The 7,499-nt window shown below is 45.2% G+C and overlaps 1 protein-coding gene across 2 annotated transcripts in view; it reads right to left on the bottom strand.

Moving 5' to 3' along the window:
• Nucleotides 1–7,499, bottom strand: part of Tuba8 (tubulin alpha 8) — a 38,235-nt gene that overhangs the window by 13,331 nt on the left and 17,405 nt on the right. The gene's annotated exons all lie outside the window — the stretch shown is intronic.

Raw genomic sequence — 7,499 nt, 5'->3', positions numbered from 1 at the left:
CTCTCTCTCTCTCTCTCTCTCTCTCAGTGCTAGTATGGAACCCACAGTCTCTGGCATACCAGACAAGTCTTCTACACTGAGCCACACTCTGGCCATCTTTTAATCATGAAAAATAAAAGAGGAAGGAGGGACTGTTCTAAGCCCAAAGAACCTTACAAAGCACCACAACCACATGTGTTATGCAGACTCTGAGTTCTGACTTAAGCAAATAAAAATAGAGAAATTCATTAATGTCATTAAGTATGAAAATGAAAATATAATTAAGTATGAAAATGCTCTTAGTTTCTAGAATTACATCTGATATATGTAGGGATAAAATATCTGTACTCTAAAATTCTTTTTTAATTTTTTTTTCCTTTGTGAGACAGGGTCTCACTCTGTAGCCCTGGCTGGCGTGGAATACACTCTGTAGACCAGGCTGTGTGAATTCATACCTCTTGGGATTAAAGACATACACCAGCATGCCTGGTCCTATAGTTTTTAATTTTTAACAGTATTGGAGAGCAAACCCAGGGCCTTCAAATGCTATGCAAGTGAGCTATACTCCCAGCTCTATTTTTTTATATTTTATTTATTATTTTTATTTTATGTGTATAAATGTATTGCCTGCATGTAGGTAAGTGCAACCGTGTCGTGCAGTGCCCACGGAGGTCAGAAAAGGCTGTTGGATCCCCTGGAACTGGAGTTACAGACAGTTGTTAGCTGCCATGTGGGTGTTGGGATTCAAACACAGGTCTTCTTCAAGAACAACCAGTGTTATTAACTACTGAGCCATCTCTCCAGCCCCCCAGCTCTATTTTTAAATACATTATCACTGCAGATAAGTAAATATGGCCTAAATTATTATTAGTATTAATCATTATCATCATTATAGCTAAGTAATAAATATATGGGTGTCATTATACTCATCTACTTTTCTGGAAGCTTAATTTTTTCACAGTAAAAAGCAAAGAGATAATAACAAACAAACAAAAGCAAAGAGAACGAATGAAAAGTAGGAGTTGGTGCAGGAACTCCATCCACTGTAATTACCTTAGCCTGATGCCTCCCTTTTCACACAGTCATTTATTCAATGAACATTTACTAAGGACCTTCTTTGTGAGAATAAGGGAAGATTTTTTAAAGTTACATAAAGAAGGCTTGCCTAACACATATAAGGTCCTGGGCTTGAGCTCTTACAACTTGCATGAAGCTTCTCGATCCCTATGGTCTATAAACACTCTCAGAATTCCACTGGGTGTTTTGCACCTGGTAAAATGCTATGGTTTTGATCTGGAATGTCTCCCAAAGACCCATGTGTTAAACACCTGACCCACAGCCTGTGGCACTATCAGGAAGTAGGGGAGACTTTAAAAGGTGGACTGACAAATTATACATACAACTAGTTCAAGGAACAAAATATATGTCCAGTTAAGGTTTATCTGAGAACGTTTGGTTTTTGTCCAAGCTTTATCTACATAGCACATGGTAATTAAAAGTACCAGACTGGTGGAACTAACCTTCTTGGATGTTTAATAGCCATACTTTGAGGCCTATGCTAATCTGGTCAGAAAGACTTAAAGAACAGTTTTTGCTCTTTGCCCTCCAAGGTCAACTAAGTTCCAGGGGACTATGGAGCATCTCTCAAAATGTCCTTGTAACTATGGTGAGTCACCGGTCCTCTTGTTCAGGGAGGCCATGGAGACCCCACCAAATGGTCTTGAACCAGTGTCCAGTCTACAAAGAGGAGGGTCAACACAGAGGAAACATTTCCTCCTTGCTTCCAAGTGAAGCCAGCCACGGTCAAGCAGGACCTTTGACTTATCTTCATATAGATGGAACTGGTAAAAGAAAGGAGCCAGGGGCTCCTCCCAAGCCCATGTAACCCCTGAGGAACAGATCCTCAAAGGACCTTAAGACTAAAAATAAATTGGTTTATCTGGGCCAACTATATGGTCTTAATCACCCAAAAGGAAGTATAACCAAAGATTAAAGTGATCAGTCTAGTCCTTTAAGAGTCCATGTGTACAGCTAAAGGTTACATAACAAGAAACAATGCCAGACAGGAGATACCTACCTTTGAGTTGTTGGGATGTGTTATACTGGCAGAAGCTGGCTGATGTGGAAGAGCAGTAAGGTGCTCCTCCACAGCCCTCCCCCAGCCCAGCAGCTGAGCAGCCTTCTTTACCCTGTCTGCTCAGTCACCCATCTTCCCACCTAAAATTCCACACAGATAAGCATGGGGCAGACCCTGTGATGCCCTGGGAGGCCAATCTTCACACCCGTGAAAGGACATCCTTCTTTTCATCCTGGAGATAGGATGTTAGCTCAGAATATTCAGCACACAGGTGGCCTGGCCCCACGCACCTAATGATTCCTTCTCCCCATCATTGGTAGATAATCCTGAGGCTCACAGAGGTAAAGTATTAGACTTAAGATTCAAAGCACTGCAACAAAAAAAGCCTAGCCCAGAACCCAGGGCTTCTGACTCCAGCCTGAGTTTCTGTCCTTTGCACCCCACAACCTCCTGCCTCACTCTTACTTTGAACTTCCAGGATCCTGGAGTGTGCCTGCATCTACCTCAGTGCAAGTCTGACAATGGACATTAAGACCAAGCTTCTCAGCACTGGAAAGATGGCTTTGTAGTTAAGAGCATTTGTTTCTCTCCTAGGGGATCTAAGTTCAGATCCCAGCACCCACATAAAGCTGCTCACAACTGTCTGAGAATCTAGCTCTCAGGGATTTGACCTCCTCTTCCAGTCTCATCCAGCATCCACACACATGTGCACATACTCACAAAGACACACACATATACACATGAATAAAAAATAAATTGTAAAAAAAAAAAGATGAAGCTTGTCACATGAAATTCTGAACAGGAAACACTGTGCAGAGAAATGTTGGAGATCAGGGCCCAGTCTCTTTAAAAATGAGTCATCCTGCCGGGCATGGTGGTGCACACCTTTAATCCCAGCACTGGGGAGGCAGAGGCAGGCTGATCTCTGAGTTCAAGGCCAGCCTGGTCTACATAGTGAGTTCCAGGACAGCTGGGGCTATAGGGAGACCCTGTCTCAAAAAGACCAAAAAAAAAAAAAGTCATCCTTCTCTGCTGCCCCCCGCCACCCCAGGCTGTTCCTCAGGACCAGCTGTGCAGCCAGGGGGCAGGGGCAACTAGCAAGGATATTTCAGTCATATGTTTGCTTAAACTCATATTTCAGGTTCCCCTCTGTAACCAGAGCATATTCATTCTCTCTCTCTCTCTCTCTCTCTCTCTCTCTCTCTCTCTCTCTCTCTCTCTCTCTCTCTTTCTCTCTCTGAATTCTATTTTGAATCTGGACCCACGGAGCTCAGACAAGCTCTGTTCTCCTTGGGTCTCTTGTATGCTGCCAGAGCCCCTAAACCCAACAATCCAGGAGTGAAGATAAGAGAGACAGATATAAGCCCCTCTCCTCCAGAAAACTGACCTCCCTCAACAGACCTAAAACTGAGATACTTACTAAAACTGCCTATGCTGTTCCTCCCAGTAGTGGTTGGTTGTGTATCAACATAAACAAGAAGGCTCTAAACACTAATGTGCTAACTCCTATTGGTCTTTCAAGACTCTGGTTAAATGTTACTCCCTACTGGCAAGAAGTCTGGACAACCACAGACCAGTATGGAGTGAGTCCCTGCTGCATTCGCCCATAATCACCTCCCCCATGGTGTTTATCACACATCATGGTTGCTTTTTCAAGTGTCTGTCTTTCCTGCTAGAAGGAATAAGTTCCTGAGCAAGCAACAGAACCTCCAGTACCAAGCACAGTGCCTGGATATAGAAGAAAAGCCCTCTACGGGCTGTTTATAGCCCATTTAGCAAGAGTGACAGTGCCTAAGAACACACAGATGAAGGCAAAGAGACAACTGCTATTTTGTTTGCTGAAGGAGAAATATCTACAGGATCCGGAAGAAATTACACAGGCCTATGGGCATTTTTAGGTGAGTTTAGGAACACTGAACAGGAGACAGGAGAATTTAGGTAATGTCCCACAAACTGTCCCATTTATCTGGAGCAAAAGCTGGTGAAGAAGGGCAGAGGCAGTAGGATAGCTGTGCCCCTCTGGCCATTCTCCATGGAGAGCAGATCTGGTCACAGAAAAGGATAGTCTAGAATTTTGCAGCCTTTTGGGATTCTGGAAAGAAGACACCGTTCCTATGTCAGTCCTATTAAATATATTTCTTTCTGCTGGGTGGTGGCACATGCCTTTAATCCCAGCACTCAGGAGGCAGAGGCAGGCAGATCTCTGTGAGATCAAGGCCAGCCTGGTTTACGTAGTGAGTTCCAGGTGGGCTAGGACTAGAGAGACCCTGTCTCAAAAGGACAAAAAGAAAAATTTAAAAAAAAATACATAAACATACACATATATATACATATATTTCTCTCCTTTTTATAGTTATTCCCTTTTGCTTTGTTCTCAGCAGACTAAAATAAGCTATTCATTCTTCTCAGTTGAGAAATTTTTGAAGCTTTAACATCATCTCAAAGCTGGGGATAAGTTCAGTGATAGGCAGCTTCGAACAGGTGCAAGACCCTGGTTTGAGACATAACACTGCAAAACCAAGTCATTCCAACATCTCACAAAGCAGTAACAGTGGGCTATTCTCTAGAAGAAAGAAGTGAGTCAGACCAGCAGGGGACACCGTGAGAAGGCTTGAGACAGGTCCACCATCCCTGATCACCTGTGTGATCAGTTGCCATGCCCTGCTCACACCAAATTATCTCTAGTTGTTGGACTACACCACATGCACTTGGGGCCTAGGTCACAGAGCTGGCAAGTGAAAAGTAGATCCAGGGATAATTAAGAACAATGTGACTCATCACAGATTGAGTAATCTCTGCCCAGACCCTTCCATTACTGTGGATCTGGAATCACTGGCAGAGAGAAAAGACATCAAGCCAGCAATGGCCACAACAGAGGTGACCCAAAGATCTATCAGTAAGAGACGGCAGCTTGGAGAAGTCTCAGATTGCATAGGCTCTGCAGTCAGGGAGGCAATAATGCTGATGAGAGACCAGTGGCCAGGGTGCTCAGTAAGTAGATTCCTGCACAAGAGACGCTGTGGTGGCAAAGACCATTGGGCTCCAGCTGGCATTGAGACAGTGCAGAAGGCCATAGTTTGGGCCTGTGTGATGCACACACTGCCTGTTGCACTTTATCATGCTCTTCCAGGAGACACTGATAGAGGAAATGCCCACCACAAAGACCACAGTGTGGTCAGCTCCCTGGTGGTCCAAGAGAAAAGGAGCAGTTGATCTACTTCCTCCCCTGAACAATGTCACATCCTCTCACTCACCCCTTTCACTGGACTTGTTTACCAGGCATTTCCTCCTTTTCCTTATTTTTTATTCTTTCATGGTCACTCAGAAGCCTCCTCACGGAGGACACTAGGCAAACACTTGCAACGGCCCCCACCCCTCCCTTAGCTCTATCTGTGACCTGACCTGAGCTCAGAAGATTCCTCTCTAGACTAACTCAACAGCTTTGCCCCCCATCCTGTACTGGAGACAGGTAACACGGACTTGGGGGGAACCTACACTTGGTGATGGGAGGGGAGATATAGAAGTAACCTGCAACCCTTGGAACCCCCACAGTGCTCTGGAGCAGACAGTGCCTATCTACCCAACACAGCCCAACCATGTAGGACAGTGGGATAATGGCAGAGGACCCCAATCATGGCAGTAACCTCACCACCATCCCCAGATACTCTCCTCTCCCCTCTAACTGCCCATATTTTGCAAGGGTACAGGATCTTTGTCACCATCCGATGCCAGTTTCTAGCTGAACTCAGCTGGTGCATTCCCAGAGCCAAAGGAATGGCATGAAGCAGGGGAGGCCATGCTGTAGGTGTTCCCACCTCCCTGTGACCATGAAAACTCACTCTGATCCCTGTTACCAATGGCACGGCCTCAGCTTAGGGCACTTAGTTAGGACTCCCCATGCTGCTCCTCAAAAAAAAACTATCGTTGGCTCATTCTTGGGGGGAGGGCTATTTGCTGAAGAATACAGAGAGCAGATGGGATGCTGGGGTTGGCCTGCTGATCTGATGGTTAAGAAGGCAGGCTTTAGAGAGTGGATTGACGCTCAAGACTTCTTTCTAGCTGTGTGACTTTAGACTCCCACGTGCACATTCTAAAGGACCTCGATAGTGTGGAATGATGTGTGCCTGGGAAGAAAGCCAGTAAGTCACAAGAAAAATGCCCACCTGCCCACCTGCCCACTAACTGAAAGGGTGAGTGCTTTTGAATATGTGCAGAAATTAGTTATATATTTCTTTTTCTTTTTTTTTTTTTTTTTTTTTTTTTTTTTTGTCTATTCGAGACCACGTCTCTCCTGTAGCCCCAGCTGGCCTGGAACTTGCTATGGAAACCAGACTGACTTCAGTGTCAGAGATCTGCCTGCTGAGTGTTGGAACTAAAAGCGTGTGTCGCCATGCTCCCAGCAGTTACATATTTCTTATCTAGAAAATACAGAAATGCCAAAGATAATTCTGCTTAACCCCTTCTCTGGCCCTTGTAGGAAAGGAGGACATGGGAGCAAGCTGTTTGAAACTTGATCCACTGGAGGAAGTGAAGACACTTCTGGGAGGAAGAGTGGGATTCCTGGGATCCAAGTTTACAGATTCATCATTCTAGTCTTTCAGGAATGAATCAGGGGCTGGAGGTGTGCCTCAGAGGTAGAGCACTTGCCAAGCAGGTAAGGCTTGGGGGGAGGGAGGAATTCTATCCCCAGCATTGTAAAAAGAAAGAAAAAGAAAAAGGAATGAGTCTCCCAGCTGCTCTGGAAGCTGAGGGAAAAAGAGAGTGCAAGTTTAAGGCCAGCTTGGGCAGCTTAATGAGAGCCTACCTCAAAATAAAAAGTAAAGAGGAAGGAAGGAAAGGAAGGAGGGAGGGAAGGAGGGGAGGTGGGTTTAAAAAAAAAAAAACTTTTACTAAGCGGTTCTGTGAATCGGAAATCTTCAATGAAACCATTGCCCATCCGGATAGTGTTGGGCATACAAGGAATGTTCTCAGTAGAACCTAGTACACAAAGCTCAGAGTTTCACCATAAATAAAAGATGTTCCACCATAGCCAGGTGAGTGGTGGCCCACAGCCTTTAATCCCAGCACTATGTAGCACCTTGAACACTTGAACTGAGCCCTCTTTGCTTTGTACAGAAGCCCAAGTCCAGAGAGGTTCAATGCCCTTAAAATCACAAAGCTAATTGCATAGCCAAGAGCCCAAAACCTGAACTTTTAGCTTTGGGCTCCTTCTATGGTCCCAGGCCAGGAACCCAGAAATGGTTTCTTCCGGTCACTCTCTCCTGTGCTCCCAAATTCTTCAAGTTCCCAGGAATATCTGGAAGCTTGCTGGGGAGAAAGAGCGTGCTGGGCAATCCTACAGGTAGAAATCCCAGAAGGAAGGCCAGAGCCTGATAGTCCTGGGCAGTCTCCCAAAGACCAGGGAGGAAGGAGCTGAGGCCAGGAGAAAGGGAGGGGGGAAGGG

The sequence above is a fragment of the Nannospalax galili genome, unplaced genomic scaffold, assembly GCF_000622305.1.
Source record: "Nannospalax galili isolate Female #2095 unplaced genomic scaffold, S.galili_v1.0 scaffold1711, whole genome shotgun sequence".
NCBI classification, from domain to species: domain Eukaryota; kingdom Metazoa; phylum Chordata; class Mammalia; order Rodentia; family Spalacidae; genus Nannospalax; species Nannospalax galili.
Note: the sequence above shows the minus strand (reverse complement) of the source record. Positions and strands in the feature narration are given on the sequence as shown.